Source organism: Triticum urartu, chromosome 3A (genome assembly GCF_056163025.1).
Source record: "Triticum urartu cultivar PI428250 chromosome 3A, HENAU_Tu73, whole genome shotgun sequence".
Classification (NCBI taxonomy): domain Eukaryota; kingdom Viridiplantae; phylum Streptophyta; class Magnoliopsida; order Poales; family Poaceae; genus Triticum; species Triticum urartu.
The window spans coordinates 161,985,653-162,012,600 of NC_141875.1; positions in this window are offsets into that span (position 1 = coordinate 161,985,653).

Below are 26,948 nucleotides of genomic sequence, written 5' to 3' on the forward strand. Positions count from 1 at the left end.
GAAGCTGTCAATGCTGCCTGCCCAGCTGGACGAGTTAAAAAGATCAGCTGCAAGGTCAGGTGCTCTGACCGCGCTAATCCGGGCTAAAGCTTGGATACCAGATCTTGACTCAACAGATATAGGAAGCGGCTATCCGGGCCTAAAGGAAGACGGTTCAGAGTTTAACAATGACGATCTTCGAAGGTTGAGAAAGGAAATGCGCCCCTTAGTGATCAAATTGGTTGAAGAAACAGATCTTTCTCATTACCAAGCGGTTTATGATACTGACATCACACGACTTCCTGCGCCAACTAGATCTTATCCCGCCAATCCATAAGCATACCTATGCCCCTGATGTTGACCCCTCCACCCTTATAAGCGATGAAGCTGTATTCAAGGCCCTAACTGGAATCGACTAGACAACCATTGACTTCCAGCTGCTGGGTAGAGAGGAGGAGGATGAACTGGCATAGGATGACCCGCAGCCGTCAAGTCAGCCCGAAGAATCATGATCCGGAGGCTGGTTTAGCCCTCTGCATACTACAATCCTTTGCTTGAAAAAACAGTTATCTTTTTGGGCATCAAAGCGCCTTGTAATAGGCTAGTTTAAACACTTGGTCTCTATGCCATCATGCATGTTCACTTTTTCCTGATACTGTTAATCCGCCATGATTTATGTTATGTCTGCTTATGATCCTTAGTAGCTTTATTGAACCTGTGTCTGCATATGACAAGTATAAAGTGCGCTGGCGGTTTATCGCCAGGCGGGTCATAATGCCCAACATATAACCCAGGTTTATAACCAAGCTGTAAATAATAGTAATCAAATATGAAATATATCATACCTGTGATATTGAATCACATCGTTGGCTTGCCAATGTTCTGTAGTAAGGGTGATAACCCAAATCTTGAGTACCGATAACTCCTGCTTACTTTGCTAGTTTATAATAAAACCATGCCGGGTTGTAATAAACACTGGATTATTTGTATATCATACTGACGACTTGTAGTCAAAGCCAAACCGGGTCAATCAACACCGGTTTACATCTGATTGTAAACTGACGATTTATAATCGATAGCCAAGCCGGGTCAATAGATACCAGCAATATTCTCAATCTGTTCGGCCAACTAATAGTCAACAGCTAGACCGGGTCAATAAGCACCGGATTATAACTGATCATGTACTGACAACTTATAGTTGAAAGCCAAGTCGGGCCAATAAACGCCAGTTTATCATAAGATATTATAAACCTCATGAAAGGAGAAAAAACTTGGCAAATAAAAACATAAAAAGAACATGCGAGGCTTTTCATGGGCTGCCAGGCCCAAATCGAGGCTTTTCATGGGCTGCCAGGCCGCTTAGTTAAACCATTTTACAAAGCCTTTTAAGATGGACCTCACATTAACCAATCATCGTTTTAACTTTGACAAGTTCAGGGTCTATGAGATTGACTTGTCAAACGTTCGGCGGGTCATACCAGGATTACCTGGATGGAGTGGCTTACTTAAAAAGGCAAGATAACCAGGGGTTTTAGGTGAATACACCTGGCTTCCAAGCCTGGCTTAATATCCTATTACAAGGGTGTAGATTGTTTGTTCTTTGAGAAGCAAAGAGCCCCCGAGCAATATTTTGAGCTGCGCTCAGTGGGTGCCTATGTTTGAGTTGTGCTTTTGCAACACTCTGTTTGGCCCCCATGTGATTTCCTTTTGGCCTTACGCCGATCAAGAGGTGTAGCTATGGTTCAAATACAACCAAGCCCCCAAGTGATTTCCCTAGTGGCCTTATGCCGATCAAGAGGTGTAGCTATGGTTCGAATACGACCAAGGCCCGAAGTGAGTTTTTTTATATATGGCTTTATAAGCTGGATCAATGGGTAAATAGAACTCTGCTTTTAAACAGAAGCCCCCATGTAACCACACATGATGTAAGAAAAACAATAGAGACCCCGCTTTAGCTGAGGCTCCGGTTTATTATATTGATCATAATATATACATTGTCATAACTATGTACATAAGAAAACACTGTGGCTCAAGTATAGTAAGGCCAAAGATGAGCTATATTCCACGGCCGTTGGGTCTCCTCCTCCGATTTACGTGAGTCTTTGTGCTCTCGAACATCGATAAGGTAGTATGATCCGTTGGGCAGATTTTTGCTGACCACAAAAGGTCCTTCCCAAGGTGGGGACAACTTGTGCATATCAGTCTGATCCTGGATGAGCCGGAGCACCAGATCGCCTTCTTGAAAAGTTCTGGTTTTAACCTGGCGGCTATGATAACGACGCAGGTCTTGCTGGTAAATCGCCGAACGAGCCGCTGCAATATCATGCTCCTCATCTAACATGTCAAGTGAATCCTGACATGCTTTCTCATTATCAGCTTCAACATAAGCCGCCACGGGCCGAGTCATGACGGATGTCACTAGGGAGAACCGCCTCTGCTCCGTCAACCATGAAGAAAGGCGTGTAACCCCTAGATCTGTTCGGTGTGGTATTGATACTCCATAACACAGAAGGTAAGTCCTCCACCCGACAACCCGGCGTCTGCTTTAAAGGAACCATAAGCCGGGGCTTGATGCCTCTCAAAATCCCTTGGCTCTCTCTGCTTGACCATTAGATTGGGGGTGAGCCACTGATGACACGTCAAGCCGGATGTGCTCACGTTGACAAAATTCTTCCATAGCACCCTGATACGTCCATTTTGCATCATGCTTTCATATCGATATTTATTGCATTATGGACTGTTATTTCACTTTTTGTCACAATACTTATGGCTATTCTCTCTTATTTTACAAGGTTTACATAAGGAGGGAGAATGCCGGCAGCTGGAATTCTGGGCTGTAAAAGGAGCAAATATTAGAGACCTATTCTGCGCAACTTCAGAAGTCCTGAAACTCCACGGAACATCTTAAAATAAATAAAGAAAAATCCTCGCCAAATATGAAGGCCAGGGGGCCCACACCCTGCTCACGAGGGTGGGGGGCGCCCCCCCTAGGGCGCGCCCCCTTACCTCGTGGGCCCCCTGGTGGCTCTGCGACGTCCATCTTCTGCTATATGAAGTCTTTCGGAGAGAAAAAAATCAGAGGGAACCTTTTGGGATGAAACTCTGCTGCCACGAGGCGGAACCTTGGCGGAACCAATCTAGAGCTCCGGCAGAGCTGTTCTGCCGGGGATACTTCCCTCCGGGAGGGGGAAATCATCACCATCGTCATCACCAACGCTCCTCTCATCGGGAGAGGGCAATCTCCATCAACATCTTCGCTAGCACCATCTCATCTCCAAACCCTAGTTCATCTCTTGTATCCAATTCTTGTCTCAAAGTCCGGGATTGGTGCTAGTAGGTTGCTAGTAGTGTTGATTACTCCTTGTAGTTGATGCTAGTTGGTTTATTTGGTGGAAGATCATATGTTTAGATCCTATATGCATACTATTACCCCTCTGATTATGAACATGAATATGCTTTGTGAGTAATTACGTTTGTTCCTAAGGACAAGGGAGAAGTCTTGCTATTAGTAGTTATGTGAATTTGGTATTCGTTTGATATTTTGATAAGATGTATGTTGTCTAGCCTCTAGTGGTGTTATGTGAACGTCGACTACATAACACTTCACCATTATTTGGGCCTAGAGGATGGCATTGGGAAGTAATAAGTAGATGATGGGTTGCTAGAGTGACAGAAGCTTAAACCCTAGTTTATGCGTTGCTTCGTAAGGGGCTGATTTGGATCCACATGTTTCATGCTATGGTTAGGTTTACCTTAATACTTTTGTTGTAGTTGCGGATGCTTGCAGTAGAGATTAATCGTAAGTGGGATGCTTGTTCAAGTAAGAACAACACCCAAGCACTGGTCCACCCACATATCAAATTATCGAAATATCTAACGCGAATCATATGAACGTGATGAAAACAAGCTTGACGATATTCCCATGTGTCCTCGGGAGCGCTTTTCCTATTATAAGTGTTTGTTCCGGCTTGTACTTTGCTACAAAAAGGATTGGGCCACCTTGCTGCACTTTATTTACTTTTGTTACTTGTTGCTCATTACAATTTATCTTGTCACAAAACTATCTGTTACCACTTATTTCAGTACTTGCAGAGAATACCTTGCTGAAAACCGCTTATCATTTCCTTCTGCTCCTCGTTGGGTTCGACACTCTTACTTATCGGAAGGACTACGATAGATCCCCTATACTTGTGGGTCATCAAGACTCTTTTCCGGCGCCGTTGCCGGGGAGTGTAGCGCCTTTGGTAGGTGGAATTTGGTAAGGAAAAATTTATATAGTGTTCAGAAATTTACTGTCACTTGTTTCTGTGGAAAGTAATGCTCTGAGGGGCTTGTTCGGGGTATCTTCACCCCTTCCAGTAGAGCAAAGAGTTGCTCCTCAACCTACTAAACCTATTGAAAATGAAACTCCTTATGAATTTCCTTTGGGTATGATGGAAAAACTGCTAGCTAACCCTTTTACAGGAGATGGAACAAAGCATCCTGATGAGCACCTAATATATGTGGATGAAGTTTGTGGATTATTTAAGCTTGCAGGTATACCCGATGATGTTGCTAAGAAGAAGGTCTTCCCTTTATCTTTGAAGGGACATGCATTGATATGGTATAGGCTATGTGATGATATGAGATCATGGAACTATAAAAGATTGAAGTTGGAATTTCATCAAAAGTATTACCCTATGCATCTTGTTCATTGTGATCACAATTATATATATAATTTCTGGCCTCGCGAAGGAGAAAGCATCGCTCAAGCTTGGGGGAGGCTTAAATCAATGTTATATTCATGCCCCAATCATGAGCTCTCGAGAGAAATAATTATGCAAAGTTTTATGCTCTGCTTTCTCATAATAATCAAACCATGCTCGATACTTCTTGTGCTGGCTCTTTTATGATGAAGACTATTGAATTCAGATGGAATTTATTGGATATAATTAAACGCAACTCTAAAGATTGGGACCTTGACGAAGGTAAGGAGTCAGGTATGACACCTAAGTTTGATTGTGTCAAATCTTTTATGGACACCGATATTTTCCGTAAGTTTAGCACTAAATATGGACTTGACTCTGAGATAGTAGCTTCTTTCTGTGAATCTTTTGCTACTTATGTTGATCTCCCTAAGGAGAAGTGGTTTAAATATCATCCTCCCGTAGAAGTAAAAGTAGCTGCACCTATTAAAGTTGAAGAAAAGACTGTCACTTATAATGATCCTATTGTTCCTACTTCTTATGTTGAGAAACCACCTTTCCCTATTAGAGTAAAGGATCATGCTAAAGCTTCAAATGTTGTTCGTAAAAGCAATATTAGAACTTATACACCTCCTGAGCAAGTTAAAGTAGAACCTAATATTGCTATTGTTAAATATCTCTTGTCTTATAATATTGATGGGCATGTTATTCAGTTCGAAGGTGAAACTGCTAGAATTGCTAAACCTTGTGCTAAAGATAAACATAGACCTGTGGTAGGCATGCCTGTTATTTCTGTTAAAATAGGAGATCATTGTTATCATGGCATATGTGATATGGGTGCGAGTGCTAGTGTTATACCGCATACTTTATATGAAGAAATTAAGAATGAAATTGCACCTGCTGAGTTAGAAGGTATTGATGTCACAATTAAACTTGCCAATAGAGATACTTTTTCACCAATTGGAATTGTTAGAGATGTTGAAGTCTTGTGTGGGAAAACTAAATATCCTGCTGATTTTCTTGTTCTTACTTCTCCGCAAGATAGCTTTTGTCCCATTATATTTGGTAGACCCTTCTTGAACACTGTTAATGCTCGGATAGATTGCGAAAAGAATGTTGTTACTATTGGCTTGGATGATATGGTTCCTGAGTTTAATTTCTCTAAATTTAGTAAACAACATCGTGAGGAAGAATTACATAGTAAGGATGAGATTATTGGTCTTGCTTCTATTGCCATACCTCCTAGTGATCCTTTAGAACACTATTTGCTAGACCATGAAAATGATATGTTCATGAATGAAAGAAGGGAAATAGATGAAGTATTCTTTAAACAGGAACCTATTCTGCAACACAACTTGCCTGTTGAAATTTTAGGGGATCCTCCTCCACCAAGGGTGATCCCATGTTTGAGCTTAAACCGTTGCCTGATAATCTTAAATATGCTTATCGTGATGAAAAGAAGATATATCCTGTTATTATTAGTGCTAACCTTTCAGAGCATGAAGAAGAAAGATTATTGAAAACTCTGAAGAAGCACCGTGCTACTATTGGATATACTCTTGATGATCCTAAGGGCATTAGTCCCACTCTATGTCAACATAAAATAAATTTGGAAGCAGATGCCAAACCAGTTCGTGATCCTCAACGACGTCTGAATCCTAAAATGAAAGAAGTGGTAAGAAAAGAAGTACTCAAGCTTCTGGAGGCAGGTATAATCTATCCCATTGCTGATAGTCAGTGGGTAAGTCCTGTCCATTGTGTCCCTAAGAAGGGAGGTATTACTGTTGTTCCTAATGATAAAGACGAATTGATTCCACAAAGAAATATCACAGGTTATAGGATGGTAATTGATTTCCGCAAATTAAATAAAGCTACTAAGAAAGATCATTACCCCTTACCTTTTATTGATCAAATGCTAGAAATATTATGCAAACATACACACTATTGATTTCTAGATGGTTATTCTGGTTTCTCTCAAATACCTGTGTCGGCTAGAGATCAATAAAAGACTACTTTTACATGCCCTTTTGGTACTTTTTCTTATAGACGTATGCCTTTTGGTTTATGTAATGCACCTGCAACCTTTCAAAGATGCATGATGGCTATATCCTATGACTTTTGTGAAAAGAATTGTGAGGTTTCAATGGACAATTTTTCCGTCTATGGTTCCTCTTTTGATGATTCCTTTAGCAATCTTGATCGAGTTTTGCAGAGATGTGAAGAAACTAATCTTGTCTTGAATTGGGAAAAGTGCCACTTTATGGTTAATGAAGGTATTGTCTTGGGGCACAAAGTTTCTGAAAGAGGTATTGAAGTTGATAAAGCCAAGGTCGAGGCTATTGAAAAGATGCCATGTCCCAAGGACATCAAAGGTATAAGAAGTTTCCCTGGTCACGCCAGATTTTACAGGAGGTTCATTAAAGACTTCTAAAAAATTTCTTGGCCTCTGACTAATTTATTGCAAAAAGATATACCATTTGTCTTTGATGATGATTGTGTAGAAGCATTTGAAATACTTAAGAAAGCATTAGTCTCTGCACCTGTTGTTCAGCCACCTGATTGGAATTTACCCTTTGAAATTATGTGTGATGCTAGTGATTATGCTGTAGGTGCTGTTCTAGGGCAAAGAGTTGATAAGAAATTAAATGTTATTCATTATGCTAGTAAGATTCTAGACAATGCTCAAAGAAATTATGCTACTACTGAAAAAGAGCTTTTAGCAGTTGTATTTGCTTGTGATAAGTTCAGACCTTATATTGTTGATTCTAAAGTAACTATTCATACTGATCACGCTGCTATTAAACCTTATGGAAAATAAAGATGCTAAACCTAGACTTATTAGATGGGTTCTCTTGCTACAAGAATTTGATTTGCATATTGTTGATAGAAAGGGAGCTGAGAACCCCGTTGCAGACAACTTGTCTAGGTTAGAGAATGTTCTTGATCACCCACTACCTATTGATGATAGCTTTCCTGATGAACAATTAAATGTTATAAGTACCTCTCGTAGTACTCCATGGTATGTTGATTATGCTAATTATATTGTTGCTAAGTTTATACCACCTAGCTTCACATACCAGCAAAAGAAAAAGTTTTTCTATGATTTAAGGCATTACTTTTGGGATGACCCACATCTTTATAAAGAAGGAGTAGATGGTGTTATTAGAGGTTGTGTACCTGAGCATGAATAGGAACAGATCCTACGCAAGTGTCATTCCGAGGCTTATGGAGGACACCACGCTGGAGATACAACTGCACATAAGGTATTGCAATCTGCTTTTTATTAGCCTACTCTCTTCAAGGATGCCCGTAAGTTTGTCTTGTCTTGTGATGAATGTCAAAGAATTGGTAATATTAGTAGACGTCAAGAAATGCCTATGAATTATTCTCTTGTTATTGAACCATTTGATGTTTGGGGCTTTGATTATATGGGACCTTTTCCTGCCTCTAATGGATACACACATATTCTAGTTGTTGTTGATTATGTTACTAAGTGGGTAGAAGCTATTCCAACTAGTAGTGCTGATCATAACACTTCTATTAAAATGCTTAAGCAAGTTATTTTTTCGAGGTTTGGAGTCCCTAGATATTTAATGACTGATGGTGGTTCACACTTTATTCATGGTGCTTTCCATAAAATGCTTGCTAAATATGATGTTAATCATAGAATTGCATCTCCTTATCACCCACAGTCTAGTGGTCAAGTAGAGTTGAGCAATAGAGAGCTCAAATTAATTTTGCAAAAGACTGTTAATAGGTCTAGAAAGAATTGGTCCAAGAAACTTGATGATGCATTATGGGCTTATAGAACTGCATACAAAAATCCTATGGGTATGTCTCTGTATAAAATGGTTTATGGAAAAGCATGTCACTTACCTCTCGAACTAGAACATAAGGCATATTGGGCTATTAAAGAGCTTAACTATGATTTCAAACTTGCCGGTGAGAAGAGGTTATTTGATATTAGCTCACTTGATGAATGGAGAACCCAAGCTTATGAAAATGCCAAGTTGTTTAAAGAAAAAGTTAAAAGATGGCATGACAAAAGGATACAAAAGCGTGAGTTTAATGTAGGTGATTATGTATTGCTATACAACTCTCATTTAAGATTTTTTGCAGGAAAACTTCTCTCTAAATGGGAAGGCCCCTATGTCATCGAAGAGGTCTATCGTTCCGGTGCCATAAAGATCAACAACTTTGAACGCACAAATCCGAAGGTGGTAAACGGTCAAAGAATTAAACATTATATCTCAGGTAATCCCATAAATGTTGAAACCAATATTATTTAAACCATAACCCCGGAGGAATACATAAGGGACACTTTCCGGAATGTTTCAGACTCCGAAAAGGAATAGGTATGTGGTACGGTAAGCAAACCGACTCCAAAACAATTTTAAGGCAATATTTCTCCGTTTTGGAATATTTAGAAAAATAGAAAAATAAGTAGCAGTCCGGGAAGGACACGAGGGCCCCACGAGGGTGGTGGGCGCGCCCTACCCCCCCGGGCGCACCCCCTACCTCGATAGCACCTCGTGTGCCTTCCGGACGCCGTTTTCTTGCACGATACGTATTTTGGTCGGTAAAAAATCATTATATATTCTCCCGAAGGTTTTGACTCCCGTATCATGCAAACCTCCTCCGTTCTTGTTTCGAGCTATTTTTCTGACAGATCTAGGTTATCATGACGGCCCCAAGCACCTCCAAGGACAAGTTCTTCAAGAAGGTCATCAACCCTTACCTCGCGGAGGTGCTGCGACACCCTCAAACCATTGAGTTGCGTGGTGGGTTGCTGCACATCCGCGATGAAGAGGGACCAAAGGGGACCGGAAGCATGGAGACGAGGCTCGAAGCAGTGGAGCAACAAGTTTTCAAGTGCCAAGGGATGGTGGAACGTGGACTCAACTCTAACCACATGATGATCGCGGAGTTCACTAGCAACCACAAGTTGGATGCTGACAACATCGGGGAGACTATCTTCAAGCTTCATGAGAAGATCGAGCACCTCCAAGCCCAAATCTATGACTTGCAAAACCTAAACTGTGAGTATGAATATAGATTCAAAAGGATGAGTTTGGCTGCATATTCGAGGATCCCGAGACTCGATCATCTTTCTATGATGGGGAACCTATGCCTTGGAAGATGGACGCAAGGCCCGCATCATCTACAACACCTCCACCTTCTTCACCGACAAAGGAGATATAATCACATGGGTATGGGCACTCCCCTTGGCAACTGCCAAGCTTGGGGGAGGTGCCCCGGTATCGTATCACCATCACAACTCCTATCTTTACCGGTTTTTTTTCTTAGTTCGATCCTATTAATATTATATTGATCTAGTAGAATAAAGTTTATGGCATGATCTAGTTTTGAGTTTTGCTTTATGATCTCTCTTTGTAATCGAGTCCGTGAGCTATATATAATAAAGATTAGTGTTGAGTCAAGGGCTTGATTATTTTGCCATGATCTTGGGTGAATAAAAGAAAAGAGAAAACGAATAAAAAGAAAAAAAGTTCATATTGATTTTATTGAGAGTAATGACTTCACATAGAAAGAGTATGATGATTAGAAGTTGTTGGGAGTTGGCAGACATAGCTTTGGTCATTGTTGCAATTAATAGGAAGTAATAAGGAAAGAGAGGTTTTCACATATATATATATATATATATTATCATTGACATATTTTATGATTGGGAGCACTCACTAAAATATGACATGCTAAAGAGTTGATGTTGGACAAGGAAGACAACGTAATGAGTTATGCCTTTCTTATATTTGAGATAAAAGTATGTTGTCATGGATCCTCTAACTTGTTGAGCTTGCCTTTCCCCCTCACGCTAGCCAAATTCTCAGCACCAAGTAGAAATACTACTTGTGCTTCCAAATACCCTTAAACCAGTTTTGCCATGAGAGTCCACCATATCTACCTATGGATTGAGTAAGATCCTTCAAGTAAGTTGTCATCGGTGCAAAGCAATAAAAATTGCTCTAAATATGTATGATTGATTGGTGTGGGAGAAATAATCTTTATACGATCTTGTGATGTGGAAGTAATAAAAGCGACGGACTGCATAATAAAGGTTCATATCACAAGGGGTAATATAAAGTGACGTTCTTTCGCATTGAGATTTTATGCATCCAACCATAAAAGCGCATGGAAACATCTGCTTCCCTCTGCGAAGGGCCTATCCTTTATTATTATCTTCTACCTTATGCAAGAGTCATGGTGATCTTCACCTTTTCTTTTTCATTTTATCCTTTGGCAAGCTCAGCATGTTGGAAAGAACATGATATATATATATATATCTAATTGGATGTAGGGGAGCATGAACCATTATTGTTGACATTACCCTTGAGGTAAAACGTTGTGGGGCAAAACTATAAGCCCCTATCTTTCTCTGTGTCTGATTAAAACTCCGTAACCACAAGTATTGCGTGAGTGTTAGCAATTATAGAGGACTAAATGATAGTAGAGTATGTGGACTTGCTTTTTAGCTCTGACATAGGCTCTTTCCGATGTTATGATAAATTGCAATTGCTTCAATGACTGAGATTATAGTTTGTCGGAGCCCAATAAGGTTTATGATTTATACTCTTGCATTGTGAATAGATCATCACTTGAACATAAGTAATCATATGACAAAATCTATATATGTTGCTGTTATGAGAATAATCATGATGCCTTCATGTCCGTATTTTATTTTTTATTGACGCCTCTACCTCTAAACATGAGGACATATTTATTGTTATCGACTTTTCGCTTGAGGAGTTGATACGTCCATTTTGCATCATGCTTTTATATCAATATTTATTGCATTATGGACTGCTATTTCACTTTATGTCACAATACTTATGGCTATTCTCTCTTATTTTACAAGGTTTACATAAGGAGGGAGAATGCCGGCAGCTCGAATTCTGGGCTGGAAAAGGAGCAAATATTAGAGACCTATTCTCGCAACTCCAAAAGTCCTGAAACTCCACGGAACATCTTAAAATAAATAAATAAAAATCCTCGCCAAAGATGAAGGCCAGGGGGCCCACACCCTGCTCACGAGGGTGGGGGGCGCCCCCCCCTAGGGCGCGCCCCCTACCTCATGGGCCCCTGGTGGCTCTCCGACGTGCATCTTCTGCTATATGAAGTCTTTCAATGAGAAAAAAATCAGAGGGAACCTTTCGGGACGAAACTCCGCCGCCACGAGGCGGAACCTTGGTGGAACCAATCTAGAGCTCCGGCAGAGCTGTTTTGCCGGGGATACTTCCCTCCGAGAGGGGGAAATCATCACCGTCGTCATCACCAACGCTCCTCTCATCGGGAGAGGGCAATCTCCATCAAAATCTTCACCAGCACCATCTCATCTCCAAACCCTAGTTCATCTCTTGTATCCAATTCTTGTCTCAAAGTCCGGGATTGGTGCTAGTAGTGTTGATTACTCCTTGTAGTTGATGCTAGTTGGTTTATTTGGTGGAAGATCATATGTTCAGATTCTATATGCATATTATTACCCCTCTGATTATGAACATGAATATGGTTTGTGAGTAATTATGATTTTTCCTGAGGACAAGGGAGAAGTCTTGCTATTAGTAGTCATGTGAATTTGGTATTCGTTTGATATTTTGATAAGATGTATGTGTCTAGCCTCTAGTGGTGTTATGTGAACGTCGACTACATAACACTTCACCATTATTTGGGCCTAGAGGAAGGCATTGGGAAGTAATAAGTAGCTGATGGGTTGCTAGAGTGACAGAAGCTTAAACCCTAGTTTATGTGTTGCTTCATAAGGGGCTGATTTGGATCCACATGTTTCATGCTATGGTTAGGTTTACCTTAATAGTTTTGTTGTAGTTGCGGATGCTTGCAATAGAGGTTAATCATAAGTGGGATGCTTGTTCAAGTAAGAACAACACCCAAGCACTGGTCCACCCACATATCAAATTATCAAAATATCTAACGCGAATCATATGAACGTGATGAAAACTAGCTTGACGATATTCCCATGTGTCCTCGGGAGCGCTTTTCCTATTATAAGAGTTTGTTACGGCTTGTCCTTTGCTACAAAAAGGATTGGGCCACCTTGCTACACTTTATTTACTTTTGTTACTTGTTGCTCGTTACAATTTATCTTGTCACAAAACTATCTATTACCACTTTTTTCAGTACTTGCAGAGAATACCTTGCTGAAAACCGCTTATCATTTCCTTCTTCTCCTCGTTGGGTTCGACACTCTTACTTATCGAAAGAACTACGATAGATCCCCTATACTTGTGGGTCATCACACTCTTGGAAAGATTAGTACCGTTATCGGTTATGATACTGTGTGGAAAACCAAAACGGAAGATCACCTTTTTGACGAATTGAACCACTGTAGCTGCATCACACTTACTGACTAGCTCTGCCTCCACCCACTTGGTGAATTTATCAACCGCCACTAGAAGGTGGGTCTTCTTGTCCTTGGACCTCTTAAAGGGCCCAACCATATCCAACCCCAAAGTTGCAAACGGCCTAGTGATTGGAATCATCCTCAACTCTTGAGCCGGAACATGGGCTCGGCGTGAAAATTTCTGACAACCATCACACCTTTTCACCAAGTACTCGGCGTCTGCATGAGCCGTCAACCAATAGAAGCCATGAATAAAAGCTTTGGCTACAAAGGATTTTGAACCAGCGTGGTGACCACAATCTCCTTCGTGGATCTCACGCAAAATCTCACAGCCTTCTTCAGGAGATACGCAACGCTGAAACGCCCTGTTACACTACAATGATGCAATTCCCCATTGACAATAGTCATTGACTTGGACCGCCGGATTATCTGCTTAGCCAAGTTTTCATCCTCTGGTAACTCGCCCCGGTTCATATACGCCAAATATGGGATTGTCCAATCTGGGATAACATGAAGAGCCGCCACCAATTGAGCTTCCGGGTCAGGAACAGCGAAATCCTCCTCTGTAGGTAGCTTGACCGACGGGTTATGGAAAACATCCAGAAAAACATTAGGTGGTACCGGTTTACGTTGAGAGCCCAAATGACTTAAAGTGTCCGATGCTTCATTCTTTCGCCGGTCTACATGGTCAACCTGATAACCCTTGAAATGACCAGCCACCATGTCCACCTCCCGTCGATACGCCGCCATGAGTGGATCCTTGGAATCCCAAGTGCCAGACACTTGCTGAGCTACCAGGTCCGAGTCACCAAAGCACTTAACCCGGCTTAAATTCATCTCCTTAGCCATTCGAAGACCATGGAGCAAGGCCTCATATTCAGCTGCATTGTTAGTGCAAGGGAACATTATACAGAGAACATAAAAAACTTATCACCTCGTGGGGAAGTTAATACGACTCCAACCCCCGAGCCCTCCAATTGCCTGGACCCATCAAAATGAATAGTCCAATAAGTGTTATCTAGCTTTTCCTCCGGTGCCTGCAACTCTGTCCAATCAGTGATGAAATCCACAAGTGCTTGGGACTTGATCTCCGTGCGAGGCACATATTTTAACCCGTTAGGTCCAAGCTCAATGGCCCATTTGGCAACCCGGCCAGTTGCTTCCCTGTTTTGGATGATATCCCCCAAGGGGGCAGAACTGATCACAGTGATAAGATGACCTTGAAAATACTGTTTGAGCTTCCGGCTTTCCATGAAAACTCCATACACCAGTTTCTGCCAATGCGAGTGCCTTTGTTTGGATTCAATAAGCACCTCACTGATATAATAAACCGGTCGTTAAACCGGATACTCCTTCCCAGCCTCCTTGCGCTCCACCACAATGGCCACACTAACAGCCCAAGCATTAGCAACCACATATAACAAAAGTGGCTCTTATCGACCGGAGCCGTAAGGACAGGTGGCTTGGCTAACTGCTTCTTCAAGTCCTCAAATGCCGCATTAGCAACATCACTCCAGACAAAATTCTTATTCATCCTCTGATACAAAGGGATTTCTTTTTCTCCCAAACGGCTGATAAACCGCTCAATGCTGCAATACGACCCGCTAGACGCTGAACATCGTTAATACACGCCGGTTTAGCCAGAGACGTAATAGCTTTGATCTTTTTCTGGATTAGCTTCAATGCCTTTGTTAGACACCAGAAAACCCAAGAGCTTGCCTGCCGGAACACCAAAAACACACTTGGCTGGATTAAGCGTCATCTTATAGACCCGGAGATTATCAAAGGTTTCCTTTAAGTCATCTATTAACATCTCCTCCTTTCTGGACTTCACCATAATATCATCTACATCAACATGAACATTGCACCCGATCTGATTATGAAGACAATTCTGCACATAACGCTGTTAAGTCGCCTGGGCACTCTTGAGCCCAAAAGGCATAGATACATAGCAAAAGGCTCCAAAGGGAGTTATAAAAGATGTCTTCTCCTGGTCCTTAACTGCCATTTTGATCTGATGACAACCAGAATAAGCATCCAGAAAACACAAATGGTCACAACCCGCTGTAGCATCAATGATTTGATCAATACGAGGGAGAGCAAAGGGATCAGCTAGACAAGCCTTGTTTAAATCTGTGTAGTCCACACACATACGCCAAGTGCCGTTCTTCTTAAGTACTAGCACCGGATTAGCTAGCCACTCAGGGTGAAAAACCTCCACAATAAACCCTGTTGCCAAGAGCCGGGCTACCTCCTCACCAATAGCCTTGCGCCTTTCTTAATTGAAACGGCGGAGAAACTTCCTGACCGGTTTAAACTTAGGATCTATATTAAGAGTGTGCTCAGCGAGTTCCCTCGGTACACCTGGCATATCAGAAGGTTTCCATGCAAAGATGTCCCGGTTCTCAGGGATGAACTCGATGAGCGCGCCTTCCTATTTTGGATCTAGGTTAGCGCTGATGCTGAACTGCCTCGATGAATCGCCAGGAACAAAGTCAACCAGCTTTGTCGCCTCAGCTGATTTAAACTTCAAAGCCGGGTCCTGCTCTGTAGTTGGCTTTTTCAGAGAAGTCATATCTGCCGGATCAACATTGTCCTTGTAGAACTTCAACTCCTCTGTTGCACAAACTAACTCAGCATAGGCCGCATCACCTTCTTCACATTCCAAAGCAATCTTCTCGCTCCCATGTACTGTGATGGTACCCTTATGACCTGGCATCTTAAGCCGCAGATAAACATAACAGGGCCTTGCCATGAACATAGCATAAGCCGACCGTCCAAACAGGGCATGATATGGGATCTTGATTTTCACCACTTCAAAAGTCAATGTCTCTAATCTTGAATCATGATCATCTCCAAAAGCAACCTCTAGAGCTATCTTACCAACTGGGTATGCCAATTTGCCAGGCACCACACCATGAAAAACGGTGTTCGACGGTTTAAGATTTTGATCTGTCAACCCCATGCGGCGGAAGGTTTCATAATAAAGGATATTGATACTGCTCCCTCCATCCATGAGTACCTTGGTGAAATTATACCCCCAACTTGAGGTGCCACCACTAATGCCAGATGACCCGGATTATCAACCCGGGGTGGATGATCCTCTCGACTCCACAAAATGGGTTGTTCAGACCAGCGCAAATAATGGGGCACCGCCGGTTCAACGGAGTTTACTGCCCTTTTATGAAGCTTCTGATCACGCTTGCATAAGCTAGTGGCGAAGACATGGTACTGCCCACTATTCAACTGCTTCGGATTACTCTGGTAACCCGGTTGCTACTGCTGCTGACTCCCCTGCTGATTATAACTACCCTGGTTGCCCTGACTGCCTTGATTGCCATGTTCAGTTTGATTTCCTTAAAATCCTGAACCGGAGCTGTCTTCACCATAACCCGACCCATGAGAACCGCCTCCTGAACCGCTGGGCAGTCCATGGTCGTATTGGAAAAGATTCGAATTTTGAACTCCCGCATAATAAAGCAATCGTTCCAAAGGTGCGTAGCTGGCCTTTCTCGAGACCTGTGCTTTGGGTAAGGCTGGTTTAACAGGCGCTCAAGATTGGGACCTGATCCTCCACTCCGCGGGGGGTGGTTTACCCTTACGGCGCTGACCATTATCCTGTGTGTTGGTGTTAGCCACAAAATCCAAACTGTTATCCGCCTTGTGCTTACCGTTGTTCCCATGACCCGCCGGGTTATGCTGCCGCCCCTTGGTACTGCCATTCTTCCTTCCCTTCCCTGACTTTTCATCATCAGACTCAGGGTCCTTGGTACTATCCGAGTCGGCATACTTAACTAGAGCTGCCATAAGCGTTGCCATGTCATTGCAGTGACGCTTGAGTCTTCCCAACTTCAGCTTCAAAGGCATAAACCGACAATTGCCTTCCAATGTTAAGACTGCCGTATCAACATTGATGCGGTCTGATGAATGCAGAATAGCTGAGAATCGCTTCACCCAATGGGTTGTAAACTCCCCTTCCTCTTGAACACAGGTGGCTAGGTCCACAATTGACATGGGCTGCTTGCACATATCTTTGAAATTCTGGATAAACCGGCTTTTTAACTTAGCCCATGACCCAACGGAGTTAGCTGGTAAACTTTTTAGCCAGGTACGAGCTGTTCCTTCCAGCATCATGGTGAAGTAATTAGCACATGCCGCATCATCCACGTCCAGCATCTCCATCGCCATCTCATAGCTCTCGACCCATGATTCGGGGGGTAAATCGGCAGTGTAATTGGGCACCTTACGAGGACCCTTGAAATCCTTGGGCAGCCGCACGTTACGTAAGGCCGGGGTGAGACACGGCACCCCCAAAGAACTAAAAATCACACCTGGTTCCACCGAAGTGGTTGGACGAACCGAAGTAAGCTGATAGGCCGCGTATTGCGCTGCTAACTCGGCTTCTCGACGTGCTCTACCATGATCCACCACATCCTGGGCATTAGCACCGCCGCCCGCCGGGTTATGCCCTCGCGGAGGGTTACGGTTTTGCGCACTGCTTGACACAGCCGGTTCATCAATATGCCTACTATAGCTCCGACTTGGGCGGGGGGTGGAATGAATCCTTTCACGACTGTACGAATAAGCCTGCTGTTGGGTTAAAGCTGTGTGAAGGAGCTCTCTAGCCCGTCATGTCTCAACTGCTACTGGAGACTCGCCTTCGATCGGGAGAGCTGCCAATCATGAAGCGGTGGCAATGATGTTATCCAACGGGTTAGAGTAATGACCCGGAGGTGTTGAGACGTGCTGTGACATGACATTGTTCTAGCGAGCCGGATCCATCGCGCGCGGTTGACCTGGCGCCCCCGTTCCAGGTGCCTCCACCCGGTTTACCACTAACTGGTTATTGGTTCCTGCCCCTGGCGTGTTAAAGAGATTCCTTGCCTCGTAAACCAGAGGTAGGTGAGACAGGTACCTTCTCCTCATGACATCATTTGATGTGCTCTGATTCGGCATAAGCCGGTAAGCCTGTGCCTCTAACTCGGCCCGCTCTGTGGCCATCCTGGTGTACTCCGCTGCCAGATCTACCTTAGCTTGAGCTATCTGATCCTTCACCTTTGCAATTTCTGCATTATGTTGATCCTGATCTGCCAGATTAACCTCAGCTGCCAGCAATGTTGCCAAAGTGTCGAATACATCGGACAAAACCTGGACCGACAGTGACGCAGGGCCTCCTGCCCCAGCTGGTGTTGCAGCTACTGAACCGGAAATCATCGCTGTTGCGGTAGAAGAATGCTGCATCGACTGTGTACCGGCTATGAAAATCGCAACTCGGCTCGGTGGATCAAAGGGGTTCGGAATATTGTCGCCATCGGAACCGCCACCAATCCGGCCATCGTGCAGCTGATACAGCGACTCGGTCTCTCCGTTTGAAGACTCGTCATCAGAGTAAACGGCGGTTTTGCCACCAGATACCGATCTATCCTCAGATTCCTCTCCGTGGATGACTCCCACGAAGGCACGCTTTACGACAAGCTGAACCCGGGCAGGTGTTGCACGCTGAGCCGTCTCGACGATGTCGGTGCAGATGTCCGGCTCAGGGCCCGGTTCGCCGATCTTGCCAATGAAGACATGTACTCCGCCAAAGGGAACCCGGTACCCGTACTCAATCGAGCCGGCCTCGGGGCCCTAGCCTGCATCGTCGATGTAGAGCTTGCCATTACGACTCTTGGTCATCCGGCCCACAGTGTATCCCTTGAGTCCTTCGAAGCTGCCCTCTAAGAACTTGAAACCATCGTGCGATAGCCCCACGGTGGGCGCCAACTATCGTGGGTTTGTGAAAGTGCAACTATCCCTAGGTGGTTTTGGTAATTTATAACAACATATAGCTCATTGAGCTAATGCTATTCCAAGATGATTATTTCAGGAAAGCTCAATGATTGGCATGGCATGGATGTGAAAGTGGAACCCTCAAAATGCTAAGGACAAAGGATTGGCTCAAGCTCAAAAGCTCAAGACTCTTCATTTTATATTTTAGTGATCCAAGATCACATTGAGTCTTTAGGAAAAGCCAATACTATTAAGGAGGGATGAGGTGTTGCTTAATGAGCCTCTTGCTTCATGTGCTTAGTGATATGCTCCAAAATCCTCAACTACTTTCCCATATCCACATATGACCTAAACCCTAAGCCAAACTCGGTCCTACCGATTCTTCCGATCCGGCGCCACCGAGTTTTCACTTGTCATTAGCCACTGCCAAACCCTAGCAATTCGGTCCTACCGATAATGATCTCGGTCTCACCGAGATGGGGTTGCAAACTCTCTGTTTCCCTTTCGTAACTTTTCGGTCCCACCGAAAGAGCGAATCGGTCCCACCGAGATTGCAATGTAAACTCAGTGTTTCCCCTTTGTAACTTTCGGTCTCACCGAGTTCCACTCGGTCTCACCGAAAGAGCAAATCGGTCCCACCGAGTTTGCCTGACCAACTCTCTGGTTAGCTAATTACCAAATTCGGTCTCACCGAGTTTGTGTAAACGGTCTCACCGAGATTACGTTATGCCCAAACCCTAACCGAATCGGTCCTACCGAGTTGCATGTCAGTCCCACCGAAATTCCTAACGGTCACTAGGTTTACTACTTCGGTCAGACCGAGTTTTCTGATTCGGTCCCACCGAGATTGGTAAATTGTGTGTAACGGTTGGATTTTGTGTGGAGGCTATATATACCCCTCCACCTCCTTCTCATTAAGTAAGAGAGCCATCAGAACACACACACCATTCCTACTCATATGTTCTGAGAGAAAACCACCTACTCATGTGTTGAGATCAAGACATTCCATTCCTACCATATGAATCTTGATCTCTAGCCTTCCCAAGTTGCTTTCCACTCAAATCTTCTTTCCACCAAATCCAAATCCTATGAGAGAGAGTTGAGTGTTGGGGAGACTATCATTTGAAGCACAAGAGCAAGGAGTTCATTACCTACACACCATTTGTTACTTCTTGGAGAGTGGTGTCTCCTAGATTGGCTAGGTGTCACTTGGGAGCCTCCGACAAGATTGTGGAGTTGAACCAAGGAGTTTGTAAGGGCAAGGAGATCGCCTACTTCGTGAAGATCTACCGCTAGTGAGGCAAGTCCTTCGTGGGCGATGGCCATGGTGGGATAGACAAGTTTGCTTCTTCGTGGACCCTTTGTGGGTGGTTGCTTCTTCGTGGACCCTTCGTGGGTGGAGCCCTGTGTGGACTCGCGCAACCGTTACCCTTGGGTGGAGCCCTGTGTGGACTCGCGCAACCGTTACCCTTTGTGGGTTGAATTCTCCATCAACGTGGATGTAGGATAGCACCACCTATCCGAACCACGGGAAAAACATCCGTGTCTCCAATTGCGTTTGAAATCTCCAAACCCTTCCCTTTACTTTCTTGCAAGTTGCATGCTTTACTTTCCGCTGCCTATATAATCTTTGCATGCTTGCTTGAATTATGTGATGATTGCTTGACTTGTCCTAAATTAGCTAAAATCTGCCAAGAACTAAAATTGGGAAAAGGTTAAGTTTTTATTTGGTCAAGTAGTCTAATCACCCCCCCCCTCTAGACATACTTTCGATCCTACAGTTTGTCACGGCAGATGTCCTAGCGTAAGGACTTAGTCGTGGATCCATTGCAACGTAGTATCTTAGAGGGGTTAAAGCAGAACAAAGGACGCAAGGAATTATACTGGTTCGGCCCCTTACGGTGAAGGTAAAAGCCTACTCCAGTTGTGATGGAATTGCTAGGTTTTCGATGACCAGGAAGCGAATCCGCTTTGCCTGGCTCATGAGTCGTTGTTGTCTGTCCTCAAACCGCTGCCGGGTCGTCCCTTTATATACACAAGTTGACGCCCGACGGTTCACAGAATCCCGGACGGCTCATAAACATCTCCGGCTCGGTTTCTACCCTTTCCTATCTTACAATACAAGTTACATATCATATGGAGGTTTATGTCTACGGGTCCTAATCCGCCGTTGGGCCCTGGGCCTTTATGTTAGATTTGCTCCGTAAAGCATCATATCCCATTGTCTTCATGGGCTTCCATATGAATACTTTGTTATGGGTATAACCCGGCCCCTCCTGGATGGTTTATACTCAGTAGTAATATCCCCAATAGAGAGGCATAAGCTAACATACTTTCTCTTATTGGATCATTTGCACTTATGATTGGAACTCTAGCAAGCATCCGCAACTACTAAAGATCATTAAGGTAAAACCCAACCATAACGTTAAAGCATCAAGTCCCCTTTATCCCATAGGCAACAACCCGTTACTCGGGTTTATGCTTCTGTTATTCAAGCAACCCACTATAAGCGAATCATGAACGTATTGCAACACCCTACGACAGGAATCCCTCATGCTTGCGCGACACGGAGGGCATAATAGGACAACACCAAAATAAAACATACAACTCATACCAATCTAGATCATCAATCAACCCAAAGACAGAGGATATCTACTCAAAACATCATAGGATGGCAACACATGGATCATAATATGTGGCATAAAGCACCATGTTCAAGTAGGGATTATAGCGGAATGCAGGAGAGTGGACCGCGTAAAAGAGATGAGGATGGTGATGATGATGGTGATGTTGATTAAGACGATCACCACGGCAATGATTCCCCTCCCGATGGCACTCCGAGTGCCACCGAGAGAGAGGAGGAGAGGTTCTCCCACTTGTGCTTCCTCCTCCATGGCCTCCCCCTTGGATGGGGAGAGGTTCTCCCTCTGGTTCTTCGCCTTAATGGTGATGATGGCCCCTCCGGGATCCTCCTCCATAGCCTCTGGTGATGATGGCCCCTCCGGCCGGGTGCCAAAGAGGTCCTAGATTGATTTCTCGTGGCTACAGAGGCTTGTGGTGGTGGAACTTCCGATCTAGGTTATTTTTTGGAGGTTTGGGCATTTATATGAGAGGTTGGCGTCGAGAACAAGTCAGGGGACCCCACGAGAAGTCCACGAGGCACAGGGGCGCGCCCCCCACCCTCGTGGGGCCCACGGGACTCCCCTCCGGTAGATTTTTGTTCCAATATTTTTTATATTTTTCTAGAAAAATTCTCCATTTATTTTCATCGCATTCAGATAACTTTTATTTCTACACAAAAACAACACCAGGGTAGTTCTGCTGAAAACAGCGCCAGTCCAGGTTAGTTCTAATCAAATCATACCAAAATCATGTAAAACAATTGTAAACTTGGCATGAATACTTCATAAATTATAGATACGTTGGAGACGTATCAACATCCCCAATCTTAATTCCTGCTCGTCCTTGAGTAGGTAAATGATAAAAGAAATAATTTATGAAGTGTGAATGCTAGCAAGTGCATAAGTTTGATCAATGATAGTTCCAATCTCTTTTTCTACCATCATTATATATCATAACAGTAGCTCAACTCATGAAACTTCTCACGATCAACTAACAAGCTATTCACATGTTAAACTATAGATCATTAAACTTTCTTGAAAACTAACAAACCGTGCTCTTAGTCATCAAACAATTGCAATTCGTCTTATTTTCTGGAAGGGTCTATGTAAGAGCTTTGATTCAGCAAACTCCACATACTCAACTATCATTTAATCTTTCACAATTTCTAACACTCATGTGATATTTATGGGTTCAAAGTTTTAATCAGACATAGAGAAAGATATAGGCTTATAGTTTCGCCTCCCAACCATTTACCTCAAGGATAATGTCAACAATAATAATTTATGAAAACCTACATCCAAGTGGATATATATATATATCCGGATCACTCCAACACAAAGTGCTTGCCAAAGGAAAAAGTGTAAAAAGGGAAGGTGATGACCACCATGACTCTTGTATAAAGTATAGGACAAAAATAAAAGATAGGCCCTTCGCAGAGGGAAGCATAGGTTGTCATGTGTTTTTATGGTTGGATGCATGAAATCTTAGTGCAAAAGAACGTCACTTTATATTTCCACTTGTGATATAGACCTTTATTATGCAATCCGTCACTTTTATTTCTTCCATAGCACAAGATCGTATAAAGCTTGTTTTCTCCACACTAATAGATCATACATATTTAGAGAGAAATTTTTATTGCTTTCAACAATGACAACTTACTTGAAGGTTCTTACTCAATCCATAGGTAGATATGGTGGACTCTCATGGAAAAACTGGGTTTAAGGATATTCGGAAGCACAAGTAGTATATATGCTTGGTGCAAAGAATTTGGCTAGCATGAGGGGGAAAGGAAAGCTCAACATGTTGGATGATCCAAGACAATATAACGTTTCGAATATAGGAAAACATAACCCATTAATATGTCTTCCTTGTCCAACATCAACCTTTTAGCATGTCATATTTTAATGAGTGCTCAAAATTACAAAAGATGTCCAAGATAGTATATTTATATGTGAAATCTCTCTTCCTTCAATATTCTTTCATGAATTGTTCAAGTGACCAATTCTGCGTTTGCTAACTTCCAATAAGTTTACTACCTATACTTATCATGTGTGAAGTCATTACTCCCCATGTTGTAAGCATATGAAACGTATATAAATTCAGATTTATGATATTCAAATCATTCAACCATTTACTCATAGGATATATGTGAAGCACGTGAGTAAATGACAAACTACTCCAAAAAGGTATAAGTGAAGAACACTGAGTAGTCAAATAATTAACTAGCCATGGGAGTTTTCTTTTTCATTCAAGATTTCAGATCCAATGATTTTATTCAAACAGCAAGTAAAATTGAAAATATTCTCCAAGCAAAACACATATCATGTGACGAATAAAAATATAGCTCCGAGTAAGGTATACCGATAGTTTTGAAGACGAAAGAGGGGATGCCTTCCGGGGCATCCCCAAGCTTAGGCTCTTGAGTCTTCCTTTAATATTACCTTGGGGTGCCTTGGGCATCCCCAAGCTTAGGGTCTTTCCACTCCTTATTCTCCTCGTATCGATATCTCACCCAAAGCTTGAAAACTTCAATCACACAAAACTTAACGAAAGTTCGTGAGATAGGTTAGTATGATAAAGAGTAAACCATTCACTTTGGTACTGTGAAAGACAAGGTTCATAATTGTTCTCACACAATTCCTACTGTTCCATATCATTTCTACAATTTATATTGAGAATATAAGCCATAGAAACTAGAAAACAAGCAAACTATGCAATGAACATAGAATCTATCAGAAACAGAACAGTCGGTAATGATCTGAACAGCAACCATTCTTATGCTACTCCAAAAATTATGAAATAAATTGGTGGAGGTGAGGAATTTGTCTATTAATCTTCTGAAAAAATAATCAACTCAATCTCACTCTTCTGTAAAAAATGACAGCTAATTTCGTGAGCGCAAAGTTTCTATTTGTTTACAGCAATATCACATTAACTTTCACCCAAGTCTTCCCAAATGTCTTGCTTGACACTTTATTGAAACAAAACTTATAATACATGATTACTATAGTAGCTTAATCATGAGAACACACAAAAACAGTAAGGGTAAATATTGAGTTGTCTCCCAACAAGCGCTTTTCTTTAATGCCTTTTAGCTAGGCATGATGATTTCAATGTTGCTCACAATAAAGATAAGAATTGAAACATAAAGAGAGCATCATGAAGAATATGACTAGCACATTTAAACCTAACCCACTTCCTATTCCTAGGGATTTTGTGAGCACACAATTTTTGGGAACAAGAATCAACTAGCATAGGAAGGCAAAACAAGTATAACTTCAGAACTTTAAGCACATAGAGAGGAAACTTGATATTATTGCAACTCCTACAAGCATGTATTCCTCCCTCATAATAATTTATAGTAGCATAATGAATGAGTTCAAAAATATAACCAGCACATAAAGCATTCCGTTCGTGATTTACAAGCATAGAAATTTTACTAGTATCCACATAAGCAAAATTCTTCTCATTCGAAATAGTGGGAGCAAACTCAACAAAGTAACTATCATGTGAGGCATAATCCAATTGAAAATTAAAATCATGATGACAAGTTTCATGCTTAACATTATTCTTTATAGCATACATGTCATCTCAATAATCATTATAGATAACAACTTTGTTCTCATAATCAATGGGAACCTCCTCAAAAATAATGGAATCATTACTAACTAAAGTTGACACTCTTCCAAATCCACTTTCATAAATATCACACTAAGATTCAAGACTCTCCAAAATAGTGGGATCACTAATTCCTAAAGTTGACACTCTTCCAACCACACTTTAGATTATAGTATTATTCATACTCCAAAAGATAGATATAAGTGAAGTTCATGGAGCATTCTACAATTAATATAGACTAACCAATATCCAAGCTCAAAATATATAAGTGAAGCACACGAAGCATTCTATAAAACCATACTCAAAAGATTTAAGTGAAGGACAAAGAGCAATTCTATAAGATCATACTTGAAAGCTATAAGTGAAGCACATGAATCATTCTATAAATCAATGAAGGGCTATCTCATACTAGCATGGTTCTTTAAAGGAAAAACAAAAACACAAAGGACACAAATCATGTGAACAAAACAAAAATAGAGGTATACTAATAATTGTTGAAGAAGAAAGATGGGATGCCAACCGGGGCATCCCCAAGCTTAGATGCTTGAGTATCCTTAGAATATTTACTTGGGTGCCTTGGGCATCCCCAAGCTTGATCTCTTGCCGCTCTTTATTCTTCTCACATCGGTAACTCCTCGTTCTTCGAACACTTCATCCACACAAAACTTTAACAAAAACTTTGTGAGATCCGTTAGTATAATAAAGCAAACCACTACCTTTAGGTACTGTTGCAAACTCATTCCAATTTCATATTAGAACTATATATAATGTATTCCAACTTTACCATGGCTCATACCCCCCCGCTACTACCCATAGATTCATCAAAATAAGCGATCAACACATAGAAAACAGAATCTGTCAAAAACAGGACAATCTGTAGTAATCTGGAGATTTAGTATACTTCTGTAACTCCAAAAATTCTAAAACAAATATGACAATTTAAAAAATCTGTACAGAAGTAATGTGCAAGAAGTTTCAGACCCATTTGACTTTCCAGTGAAAAAAATAAATTCACGCGCTACAGCCAAAGTTTCTGTTTTTGTACTTTACAAAGTAAACATGCAATCTAATCATCCTAAAACCAAGGCTTGGCACATTATTTTTATAATACAATGGATATATACAAGGGGATAATTATTTTCAGAGAAGCTTCCATGAATTTTTTTACATTGTTTCCATGATCATGAACACAAGTGTTCAAGGTCGACCCTCACTTCTCCAATGCATAACCTTCCAATCACTTCTCTTATTGAAATACTTTTTAGGTATGAGAGGCAAGTAATTGTTTTTGTATTTTCATTCTTTTAATTTTTTTGTATGTTTCATCCACAACTAAATAGAAACAAAAAAGGAAAAACAAAATCTACTTAGTGAAGAAAGAAAACAAGCACACACGGGAATATCAACCCCACGCTATTGCTCCCCCACAACGGCGCCAGAAAAGAGCTTGATAATCCCCAAGGGCGGGGAATCATCATAGAAATTCCCAAAGGTGGAAGTGATAAGTATGGAGTGTCGAACCCACAAGGAGCTAAAGGTGAGATCAATATTCTCTCAAGTCCTATCTTCCACTGATACGACTCTACGTACACCGAACGTTTGCTTCCAACCAGAAACGGGAAATAAAACTACGTTGTGGGTATGAAGAGGATAACTTTGCATGATATCGGAGAGCTAAAATATAAAAGTAGGTGATGTTATCATAAAGTTAGAATATATTACTAAATATTACCAATAGCGAGTGTGGAATAATGATGGGTCGGTGTGCAGATTTCATACGAGGGAGAGGCATAAGCTAACATACTTTCTCTTCTTGGATCATACGCACTTATGATTCGAACTCTAGCAAGCATCCGCAACTACTAAAGATCATTAAGGTAAAACCCAACCATAGCATTAAA